The sequence below is a fragment of the Doryrhamphus excisus genome, chromosome 3, assembly GCF_030265055.1.
Source record: "Doryrhamphus excisus isolate RoL2022-K1 chromosome 3, RoL_Dexc_1.0, whole genome shotgun sequence".
NCBI classification, from domain to species: Eukaryota; Metazoa; Chordata; class Actinopteri; order Syngnathiformes; family Syngnathidae; genus Doryrhamphus; species Doryrhamphus excisus.
Window position 1 is genome coordinate 650,001 of NC_080468.1, and position 10,000 is coordinate 660,000.

Here is a 10,000-nt window from a genome sequence, read left to right on the forward strand (position 1 = left end):
ACGTACAGTTTTGGGGGCACTTGTGGTGCCAAGACTCCACTGACGGTGGCGATCCATGGCAAATCCTCAGACCAAAAACATGTCAGGGGATCCATGAAATCCTTTTCAGTCATGGTGTAAGGACGCCTGTTACAATAGAGATCTAGGTGAAATTGCCTGCACTGGAAAAAGCAGTGCGCCACCTTCGCAGCTGAAATAGCTCAGTTGGGAGAGCGTTAGACTGAAGATCTAAAGGTCCCTGGTTCAATCCCGGGTTTCAGCACAGTCCCTATTTACGTCCTGACTTGGCAAATAGTTTGAGAAGGCCTTTGCTGAAAGGACCTTCTCACATGAACTCTGACTCTCTTGAGCACTGACTTCTTATGAAGGGCTCAGCCGTGTTGTACAATCTGACAGTCCTTTGCTGCCACATCATTCCAGTCGAGGATCATGGACATGACCAGGAAAATGCCAGCTGTGGGATTTCAAGCAGTGCCTTCTGAGAGAAAAGAGTCTTAATCTGGCGCTTGAGACCAATCATCCACACAACCTAAAACGGTGCCCTGATCAGGAAAAAACTGTGACCTTGTGAGGTTTGCTGACAACGGAGGACACTCTAAAGAAGCCAGACAAAGCAACACACTCCTCAGCCTCCCTGGGAAAGTCTATTCCAGGGTGCTGGAGAGAAGGGTACAACTGTTGGTCGAACCTCTGCTACAAGAGGTCCAATGTGGTTTTCGTCCTGGTCACGGAACACTAGACCAGCTCTGTGACAAGTTGTTGTGGCCGAGTGGTTAAGGCGATGAACTAATCCATTGGGGTTTCCCCGTGCATCAAATCCTGCCGACAACGTACAGTTTTGGGGGCACTCTTGGTGTCAAGACTTCACTGACGGTGGCGATCCACGGCAAATCCTCAGACCAAAAACATGTCAGGGAATCCATGAAAATTGCCTGCACTGGAAAAAGCAGTGCGCCACCTTCGCAGCTGAAATAGCTCAGTTGGGAGAGCGTTAGACTGAAGATCTAAAGGTCCCTGGTTCAATCCCGGGTTTCAGCACAGTCCCTCTTCACGTCCTGACTTGGCAAATAGTTTGAGAAGGCCTTTGCTGAAAGGACCTTCTCACATGAACTCTGACTCTCATGAGCACTGACTTCTTTTGAAGGGCTCAGCCGTGTTGTACAATCTGACAGTCCTTTGCTGCCACATCATTCCAGTCGAAGATAATGGACATGACCAGGAAAATGCCAGCTGTGGGATTTCAAGCAGTGCCTTCTGAGAGAAAAGAGTCTTAATCTGGCGCTTGAGACCAATCATCCACACAACCTAAAACGGTGCCCTGATCAGGAAAAAACTGTGACCTTGTGAGGTTTGCCGACAACGTACAGTTTTGGGGGCACTCTTGGTGTCAAGACATCACTGATGGTGGCGATCCATGGGAAGTCATCAGACCAAAATCGTGTCAGAGGATTCATGGGAATTCATGTGAGATCCCCCAAAACCGTGAGCTGCAATACCACTCACGAGTTGACAAGTCTCATGGTTGCTTTTGGCAAACATTTTCCATTGCATTTCGACTGATATACAACGGCATAATCTGTGAGGTTCTACGTTTGTGACAATTTGTTGTGGCCGAGTGGTTAAGGCGATGGATTAGAAATCCATTGGGGTTTCCCCGCACATCAAATCCAGCCGACAACGCACAGTTTTGGGGGAACTCGTGGTGTCAAGACACCTGAGCAAATAGGTCAGCCAGAAGGACCACGATGGACCATCCTAAATCCCAGTAAGTCGTGAGCTGGAAGGACCACAGTGGGTCATCCTGAATATCACTAAATTGGCAAGCAGTTGTCCTTGCAATTTAACCACTGGTCTTTCGGGGCAGTCATGGTGTCAGGACGCCTGTGACCACGATGGATCATCCGAAATCCCACTAAGTAGTTGTGAGCCCAAAGGGCCACAATGGGTCTTCCTAAATAAAGCTAACACATGTTCAAACTAACCGGTTCAAATTCTGCCGACAACGTGCAGTTTTGGGGGCACTTGTGGTGTCAGGACGTCTGTGACATTTCAACTGAAAAACAACGGTAAAGAAGAAGCGAAGTTCTTTGCAAGTTGTTGTGGCCGAGTGGTTAAGGCGATGGACTAGAAATCCATTGGGGTTTCCCCGCGCAGGTTCAAATCCTGCCGACAACGTAAAGTTTTGGGGGCACTCTTGGTGTCAAGACTTCACTGACGGTGGCGATCCACGGCAAATCCTCAGACCAAAAACATGTCAGGGAATCCATGAAAATTGCCTGCACTGGAAAAAGCAGTGCCCCACCTTCGCAGCTGAAATAGCTCAGTTGGGAGAGCGTTAGACTGAAGATCTAAAGGTCCCTGGTTCAATCCCGGGTTTCAGCACAGTCCCTCTTCACGTCCTGACTTGGCAAATAGTTTGAGAAGGCCTTTGCTGAAAGGACCTTCTCACATGAACTCTGACTCTCATGAGCATTGACTTCTTTTGAAGGGCTCAGCCGTGTTGTACAATCTGACAGTCCTTTGCTGCCACATCATTCCAGTCGAAGATAATGGACATGACCAGGAAAATGCCAGCTGTGGGATTTCAAGCAGTGCCTTCTGAGAGAAAAGAGTCTTAAACTGGCGCTTGAGACCAATCATCCACACAACCTAAAACGGTGCCGTGATCAGGAAAAAACTGTGACCTTGTGAGGTTTGCCGACAACGTACAGTTTTGGGGGCACTCTTGGTGTCAAGACATCACTGATGGTGGCGATCCATGGGAAGTCATCAGACCAAAATCGTGTCAGAGGATTCATGGGAATTCATGTGAGATCCCCCAAAATCGTGAGCTGCAATACCACTCACGAGTTGACAAGTCTCATGGTTGCTTTTGGCAAACATTTTCCATTGCATTTCGACTGATATACAACGGCATAATCGGTGAGGTTCTACGTTTGTGACAATTTGTTGTGGCCGAGTGGTTAAGGCGATGGATTAGAAATCCATTGGGGTTTCCCCGCACATCAAATCCAGCCGACAACGCACAGTTTTGGGGGCACTCGTGGTGTCAAGACACCTGAGCAAATAGGTCAGCCAGAAGGACCACGATGGACCATCCTAAATCCCACTAAGTCGTGAGCTGGAAGGACCACAGTGGGTCATCCTGAATATCACTAAATTGGCAAGCAGTTGTCCTTGCAATTTAACCACTGGTCTTTCGGGGCAGTCATGGTGTCAGGACGCCTGTGACCACGATGGATCATCCGAAATCCCACTAAGTAGTTGTGAGCCCGAAGGGCCACAATGGGTCTTCCTAAATAAAGCTAACACATGTTCAAACTAACCGGTTCAAATTCTGCCGACAACGTGCAGTTTTGGGGGCACTTGTGGTGTCAGGACGTCTGTGACATTTCAACTGAAAAACAACGGTAAAGAAGAAGCGAAGTTCTTTGCAAGTTGTTGTGGCCGAGTGGTTAAGGCGATGGACTAGAAATCCATTGGGGTTTCCCCGCGCAGGTTCAAATCCTGCCGACAACGTACAGTTTTGGGGGCACTTGTGGTGCCAAGACTCCACTGACGGTGGCGATCCATGGCAAATCCTCAGACCAAAAACATGTCAGGGGATCCATGAAATCCTTTTCAGTCATGGTGTAAGGACGCCTGTTACAATAGAGATCTAGGTGAAATTGCCTGCACTGGAAAAAGCAGTGCGCCACCTTCGCAGCTGAAATAGCTCAGTTGGGAGAGCGTTAGACTGAAGATCTAAAGGTCCCTGGTTCAATCCCGGGTTTCAGCACAGTCCCTATTTACGTCCTGACTTGGCAAATAGTTTGAGAAGGCCTTTGCTGAAAGGACCTTCTCACATGAACTCTGACTCTCTTGAGCACTGACTTCTTATGAAGGGCTCAGCCGTGTTGTACAATCTGACAGTCCTTTGCTGCCACATCATTCCAGTCGAGGATCATGGACATGACCAGGAAAATGCCAGCTGTGGGATTTCAAGCAGTGCCTTCTGAGAGAAAAGAGTCTTAATCTGGCGCTTGAGACCAATCATCCACACAACCTAAAACGGTGCCCTGATCAGGAAAAAACTGTGACCTTGTGAGGTTTGCTGACAACGGAGGACACTCTAAAGAAGCCAGACAAAGCAACACACTCCTCAGCCTCCCTGGGAAAGTCTATTCCAGGGTGCTGGAGAGAAGGGTACAACTGTTGGTCGAACCTCTGCTACAAGAGGTCCAATGTGGTTTTCGTCCTGGTCACGGAACACTAGACCAGCTCTGTGACAAGTTGTTGTGGCCGAGTGGTTAAGGCGATGAACTAATCCATTGGGGTTTCCCCGTGCATCAAATCCTGCCGACAACGTACAGTTTTGGGGGCACTCTTGGTGTCAAGACTTCACTGACGGTGGCGATCCACGGCAAATCCTCAGACCAAAAACATGTCAGGGAATCCATGAAAATTGCCTGCACTGGAAAAAGCAGTGCGCCACCTTCGCAGCTGAAATAGCTCAGTTGGGAGAGCGTTAGACTGAAGATCTAAAGGTCCCTGGTTCAATCCCGGGTTTCAGCACAGTCCCTCTTCACGTCCTGACTTGGCAAATAGTTTGAGAAGGCCTTTGCTGAAAGGACCTTCTCACATGAACTCTGACTCTCATGAGCACTGACTTCTTTTGAAGGGCTCAGCCGTGTTGTACAATCTGACAGTCCTTTGCTGCCACATCATTCCAGTCGAAGATAATGGACATGACCAGGAAAATGCCAGCTGTGGGATTTCAAGCAGTGCCTTCTGAGAGAAAAGAGTCTTAATCTGGCGCTTGAGACCAATCATCCACACAACCTAAAACGGTGCCCTGATCAGGAAAAAACTGTGACCTTGTGAGGTTTGCCGACAACGTACAGTTTTGGGGGCACTCTTGGTGTCAAGACATCACTGATGGTGGCGATCCATGGGAAGTCATCAGACCAAAATCGTGTCAGAGGATTCATGGGAATTCATGTGAGATCCCCCAAAACCGTGAGCTGCAATACCACTCACGAGTTGACAAGTCTCATGGTTGCTTTTGGCAAACATTTTCCATTGCATTTCGACTGATATACAACGGCATAATCTGTGAGGTTCTACGTTTGTGACAATTTGTTGTGGCCGAGTGGTTAAGGCGATGGATTAGAAATCCATTGGGGTTTCCCCGCACATCAAATCCAGCCGACAACGCACAGTTTTGGGGGAACTCGTGGTGTCAAGACACCTGAGCAAATAGGTCAGCCAGAAGGACCACGATGGACCATCCTAAATCCCAGTAAGTCGTGAGCTGGAAGGACCACAGTGGGTCATCCTGAATATCACTAAATTGGCAAGCAGTTGTCCTTGCAATTTAACCACTGGTCTTTCGGGGCAGTCATGGTGTCAGGACGCCTGTGACCACGATGGATCATCCGAAATCCCACTAAGTAGTTGTGAGCCCAAAGGGCCACAATGGGTCTTCCTAAATAAAGCTAACACATGTTCAAACTAACCGGTTCAAATTCTGCCGACAACGTGCAGTTTTGGGGGCACTTGTGGTGTCAGGACGTCTGTGACATTTCAACTGAAAAACAACGGTAAAGAAGAAGCGAAGTTCTTTGCAAGTTGTTGTGGCCGAGTGGTTAAGGCGATGGACTAGAAATCCATTGGGGTTTCCCCGCGCAGGTTCAAATCCTGCCGACAACGTACAGTTTTGGGGGCACTTGTGGTGCCAAGACTCCACTGACGGTGGCGATCCATGGCAAATCCTCAGACCAAAAACATGTCAGGGGATCCATGAAATCCTTTTCAGTCATGGTGTAAGGACGCCTGTTACAATAGAGATCTAGGTGAAATTGCCTGCACTGGAAAAAGCAGTGCGCCACCTTCGCAGCTGAAATAGCTCAGTTGGGAGAGCGTTAGACTGAAGATCTAAAGGTCCCTGGTTCAATCCCGGGTTTCAGCACAGTCCCTATTTACGTCCTGACTTGGCAAATAGTTTGAGAAGGCCTTTGCTGAAAGGACCTTCTCACATGAACTCTGACTCTCTTGAGCACTGACTTCTTATGAAGGGCTCAGCCGTGTTGTACAATCTGACAGTCCTTTGCTGCCACATCATTCCAGTCGAGGATCATGGACATGACCAGGAAAATGCCAGCTGTGGGATTTCAAGCAGTGCCTTCTGAGAGAAAAGAGTCTTAATCTGGCGCTTGAGACCAATCATCCACACAACCTAAAACGGTGCCCTGATCAGGAAAAAACTGTGACCTTGTGAGGTTTGCTGACAACGGAGGACACTCTAAAGAAGCCAGACAAAGCAACACACTCCTCAGCCTCCCTGGGAAAGTCTATTCCAGGGTGCTGGAGAGAAGGGTACAACTGTTGGTCGAACCTCTGCTACAAGAGGTCCAATGTGGTTTTCGTCCTGGTCACGGAACACTAGACCAGCTCTGTGACAAGTTGTTGTGGCCGAGTGGTTAAGGCGATGAACTAATCCATTGGGGTTTCCCCGTGCATCAAATCCTGCCGACAACGTACAGTTTTGGGGGCACTCTTGGTGTCAAGACTTCACTGACGGTGGCGATCCACGGCAAATCCTCAGACCAAAAACATGTCAGGGAATCCATGAAAATTGCCTGCACTGGAAAAAGCAGTGCGCCACCTTCGCAGCTGAAATAGCTCAGTTGGGAGAGCGTTAGACTGAAGATCTAAAGGTCCCTGGTTCAATCCCGGGTTTCAGCACAGTCCCTCTTCACGTCCTGACTTGGCAAATAGTTTGAGAAGGCCTTTGCTGAAAGGACCTTCTCACATGAACTCTGACTCTCATGAGCACTGACTTCTTTTGAAGGGCTCAGCCGTGTTGTACAATCTGACAGTCCTTTGCTGCCACATCATTCCAGTCGAAGATAATGGACATGACCAGGAAAATGCCAGCTGTGGGATTTCAAGCAGTGCCTTCTGAGAGAAAAGAGTCTTAATCTGGCGCTTGAGACCAATCATCCACACAACCTAAAACGGTGCCCTGATCAGGAAAAAACTGTGACCTTGTGAGGTTTGCCGACAACGTACAGTTTTGGGGGCACTCTTGGTGTCAAGACATCACTGATGGTGGCGATCCATGGGAAGTCATCAGACCAAAATCGTGTCAGAGGATTCATGGGAATTCATGTGAGATCCCCCAAAACCGTGAGCTGCAATACCACTCACGAGTTGACAAGTCTCATGGTTGCTTTTGGCAAACATTTTCCATTGCATTTCGACTGATATACAACGGCATAATCTGTGAGGTTCTACGTTTGTGACAATTTGTTGTGGCCGAGTGGTTAAGGCGATGGATTAGAAATCCATTGGGGTTTCCCCGCACATCAAATCCAGCCGACAACGCACAGTTTTGGGGGAACTCGTGGTGTCAAGACACCTGAGCAAATAGGTCAGCCAGAAGGACCACGATGGACCATCCTAAATCCCAGTAAGTCGTGAGCTGGAAGGACCACAGTGGGTCATCCTGAATATCACTAAATTGGCAAGCAGTTGTCCTTGCAATTTAACCACTGGTCTTTCGGGGCAGTCATGGTGTCAGGACGCCTGTGACCACGATGGATCATCCGAAATCCCACTAAGTAGTTGTGAGCCCAAAGGGCCACAATGGGTCTTCCTAAATAAAGCTAACACATGTTCAAACTAACCGGTTCAAATTCTGCCGACAACGTGCAGTTTTGGGGGCACTTGTGGTGTCAGGACGTCTGTGACATTTCAACTGAAAAACAACGGTAAAGAAGAAGCGAAGTTCTTTGCAAGTTGTTGTGGCCGAGTGGTTAAGGCGATGGACTAGAAATCCATTGGGGTTTCCCCGCGCAGGTTCAAATCCTGCCGACAACGTAAAGTTTTGGGGGCACTCTTGGTGTCAAGACTTCACTGACGGTGGCGATCCACGGCAAATCCTCAGACCAAAAACATGTCAGGGAATCCATGAAAATTGCCTGCACTGGAAAAAGCAGTGCCCCACCTTCGCAGCTGAAATAGCTCAGTTGGGAGAGCGTTAGACTGAAGATCTAAAGGTCCCTGGTTCAATCCCGGGTTTCAGCACAGTCCCTCTTCACGTCCTGACTTGGCAAATAGTTTGAGAAGGCCTTTGCTGAAAGGACCTTCTCACATGAACTCTGACTCTCATGAGCATTGACTTCTTTTGAAGGGCTCAGCCGTGTTGTACAATCTGACAGTCCTTTGCTGCCACATCATTCCAGTCGAAGATAATGGACATGACCAGGAAAATGCCAGCTGTGGGATTTCAAGCAGTGCCTTCTGAGAGAAAAGAGTCTTAAACTGGCGCTTGAGACCAATCATCCACACAACCTAAAACGGTGCCGTGATCAGGAAAAAACTGTGACCTTGTGAGGTTTGCCGACAACGTACAGTTTTGGGGGCACTCTTGGTGTCAAGACATCACTGATGGTGGCGATCCATGGGAAGTCATCAGACCAAAATCGTGTCAGAGGATTCATGGGAATTCATGTGAGATCCCCCAAAATCGTGAGCTGCAATACCACTCACGAGTTGACAAGTCTCATGGTTGCTTTTGGCAAACATTTTCCATTGCATTTCGACTGATATACAACGGCATAATCGGTGAGGTTCTACGTTTGTGACAATTTGTTGTGGCCGAGTGGTTAAGGCGATGGATTAGAAATCCATTGGGGTTTCCCCGCACATCAAATCCAGCCGACAACGCACAGTTTTGGGGGCACTCGTGGTGTCAAGACACCTGAGCAAATAGGTCAGCCAGAAGGACCACGATGGACCATCCTAAATCCCACTAAGTCGTGAGCTGGAAGGACCACAGTGGGTCATCCTGAATATCACTAAATTGGCAAGCAGTTGTCCTTGCAATTTAACCACTGGTCTTTCGGGGCAGTCATGGTGTCAGGACGCCTGTGACCACGATGGATCATCCGAAATCCCACTAAGTAGTTGTGAGCCCGAAGGGCCACAATGGGTCTTCCTAAATAAAGCTAACACATGTTCAAACTAACCGGTTCAAATTCTGCCGACAACGTGCAGTTTTGGGGGCACTTGTGGTGTCAGGACGTCTGTGACATTTCAACTGAAAAACAACGGTAAAGAAGAAGCGAAGTTCTTTGCAAGTTGTTGTGGCCGAGTGGTTAAGGCGATGGACTAGAAATCCATTGGGGTTTCCCCGCGCAGGTTCAAATCCTGCCGACAACGTACAGTTTTGGGGGCACTTGTGGTGCCAAGACTCCACTGACGGTGGCGATCCATGGCAAATCCTCAGACCAAAAACATGTCAGGGGATCCATGAAATCCTTTTCAGTCATGGTGTAAGGACGCCTGTTACAATAGAGATCTAGGTGAAATTGCCTGCACTGGAAAAAGCAGTGCGCCACCTTCGCAGCTGAAATAGCTCAGTTGGGAGAGCGTTAGACTGAAGATCTAAAGGTCCCTGGTTCAATCCCGGGTTTCAGCACAGTCCCTATTTACGTCCTGACTTGGCAAATAGTTTGAGAAGGCCTTTGCTGAAAGGACCTTCTCACATGAACTCTGACTCTCTTGAGCACTGACTTCTTATGAAGGGCTCAGCCGTGTTGTACAATCTGACAGTCCTTTGCTGCCACATCATTCCAGTCGAGGATCATGGACATGACCAGGAAAATGCCAGCTGTGGGATTTCAAGCAGTGCCTTCTGAGAGAAAAGAGTCTTAATCTGGCGCTTGAGACCAATCATCCACACAACCTAAAACGGTGCCCTGATCAGGAAAAAACTGTGACCTTGTGAGGTTTGCTGACAACGGAGGACACTCTAAAGAAGCCAGACAAAGCAACACACTCCTCAGCCTCCCTGGGAAAGTCTATTCCAGGGTGCTGGAGAGAAGGGTACAACTGTTGGTCGAACCTCTGCTACAAGAGGTCCAATGTGGTTTTCGTCCTGGTCACGGAACACTAGACCAGCTCTGTGACAAGTTGTTGTGGCCGAGTGGTTAAGGCGATGAACTAATCCATT

The 10,000-nt window shown here is 48.6% G+C and overlaps 15 non-coding genes across 15 annotated transcripts in view; all 15 read left to right on the forward strand.

Annotated features, from left to right (window-relative positions):
- The window catches only part of trnas-aga (transfer RNA serine (anticodon AGA)), an 82-nt gene extending 79 nt beyond the window's left edge, over nucleotides 1-3 (forward strand). Inside the window, exon 1 of the tRNA in view lies at nucleotides 1-3. This exon is cut by the window's left edge and continues 79 nt beyond it. This is a non-coding gene — a tRNA (tRNA-Ser).
- A 186-nt stretch (nucleotides 4-189) lies between these two features.
- On the forward strand, nucleotides 190-262 carry trnaf-gaa (transfer RNA phenylalanine (anticodon GAA)). The gene has a single exon. It is a non-coding gene; the product is annotated as a tRNA-Phe (tRNA).
- Nucleotides 263-965: 703 nt separating this feature from the next.
- trnaf-gaa (transfer RNA phenylalanine (anticodon GAA)) lies at nucleotides 966-1,038 on the forward strand. Its single transcript has one exon. It is a non-coding gene; the product is annotated as a tRNA-Phe (tRNA).
- A 1,055-nt stretch (nucleotides 1,039-2,093) lies between these two features.
- trnas-aga (transfer RNA serine (anticodon AGA)) lies at nucleotides 2,094-2,175 on the forward strand. The gene has a single exon. It is a non-coding gene; the product is annotated as a tRNA-Ser (tRNA).
- Nucleotides 2,176-2,309: 134 nt separating this feature from the next.
- trnaf-gaa (transfer RNA phenylalanine (anticodon GAA)) lies at nucleotides 2,310-2,382 on the forward strand. Its single transcript has one exon. It is a non-coding gene; the product is annotated as a tRNA-Phe (tRNA).
- A 1,055-nt stretch (nucleotides 2,383-3,437) lies between these two features.
- trnas-aga (transfer RNA serine (anticodon AGA)) lies at nucleotides 3,438-3,519 on the forward strand. The gene has a single exon. It is a non-coding gene; the product is annotated as a tRNA-Ser (tRNA).
- Nucleotides 3,520-3,705: 186 nt separating this feature from the next.
- Nucleotides 3,706-3,778, forward strand: trnaf-gaa (transfer RNA phenylalanine (anticodon GAA)). The gene has a single exon. It is a non-coding gene; the product is annotated as a tRNA-Phe (tRNA).
- Nucleotides 3,779-4,481: 703 nt separating this feature from the next.
- trnaf-gaa (transfer RNA phenylalanine (anticodon GAA)) lies at nucleotides 4,482-4,554 on the forward strand. The gene has a single exon. It is a non-coding gene; the product is annotated as a tRNA-Phe (tRNA).
- A 1,055-nt stretch (nucleotides 4,555-5,609) lies between these two features.
- Nucleotides 5,610-5,691, forward strand: trnas-aga (transfer RNA serine (anticodon AGA)). The gene has a single exon. It is a non-coding gene; the product is annotated as a tRNA-Ser (tRNA).
- Nucleotides 5,692-5,877: 186 nt separating this feature from the next.
- On the forward strand, nucleotides 5,878-5,950 carry trnaf-gaa (transfer RNA phenylalanine (anticodon GAA)). Its single transcript has one exon. It is a non-coding gene; the product is annotated as a tRNA-Phe (tRNA).
- Nucleotides 5,951-6,653: 703 nt separating this feature from the next.
- On the forward strand, nucleotides 6,654-6,726 carry trnaf-gaa (transfer RNA phenylalanine (anticodon GAA)). Its single transcript has one exon. It is a non-coding gene; the product is annotated as a tRNA-Phe (tRNA).
- A 1,055-nt stretch (nucleotides 6,727-7,781) lies between these two features.
- Nucleotides 7,782-7,863, forward strand: trnas-aga (transfer RNA serine (anticodon AGA)). Its single transcript has one exon. It is a non-coding gene; the product is annotated as a tRNA-Ser (tRNA).
- A 134-nt stretch (nucleotides 7,864-7,997) lies between these two features.
- Nucleotides 7,998-8,070, forward strand: trnaf-gaa (transfer RNA phenylalanine (anticodon GAA)). The gene has a single exon. It is a non-coding gene; the product is annotated as a tRNA-Phe (tRNA).
- Nucleotides 8,071-9,125: 1,055 nt separating this feature from the next.
- On the forward strand, nucleotides 9,126-9,207 carry trnas-aga (transfer RNA serine (anticodon AGA)). The gene has a single exon. It is a non-coding gene; the product is annotated as a tRNA-Ser (tRNA).
- A 186-nt stretch (nucleotides 9,208-9,393) lies between these two features.
- On the forward strand, nucleotides 9,394-9,466 carry trnaf-gaa (transfer RNA phenylalanine (anticodon GAA)). Its single transcript has one exon. It is a non-coding gene; the product is annotated as a tRNA-Phe (tRNA).
- The last annotated feature ends 534 nt before the right edge of the window (nucleotides 9,467-10,000 follow it).